The following is a 429-nucleotide window of genomic DNA, read 5'->3' as shown; positions in this document are numbered from 1 at the left end:
CTGCCCAGTCCTGCACCAACCTCACAATTGTTGCAGTGCTTGAGGTCATTGCTGCTGCCACTGTGCCAATCCATCACATTGGGGGACCTCCTCTTTTTCACTGACCCTCCACTTTAGCATGCATGATGTCCTTTTCCAGGGCCTGGTATCTCCCGATAATATGTCCAAATTATGAGAGATGTTGGCCGTCTCAGCTTTTAAGGAAAGTTCTGGTTGTACTTCTTCCAACACAGATTTGTTTGTTCTTCTGGCAGACAATGGTAATTTTAATATTATTCTCCAACACCTTAACTCAAATTCTCAATTCTTCTAAAGTCTTCTTCCAATCAGTTGACCAGGTAGATGTATTTCAAATTTCTTGGTATAGATGAGTGAGTGCCTCCAGTGCTGCATCAAAAAAAGATTTCAATTTGTATTCCATCAATTCCT

This window comes from Chrysochloris asiatica, unplaced genomic scaffold (assembly GCF_000296735.1).
Source record: "Chrysochloris asiatica unplaced genomic scaffold, ChrAsi1.0 scaffold00228, whole genome shotgun sequence".
NCBI classification, from domain to species: domain Eukaryota; kingdom Metazoa; phylum Chordata; class Mammalia; order Afrosoricida; family Chrysochloridae; genus Chrysochloris; species Chrysochloris asiatica.
The sequence above is the reverse complement of the archived record's forward strand: the minus strand, read 5'-3'. Positions refer to the sequence as shown.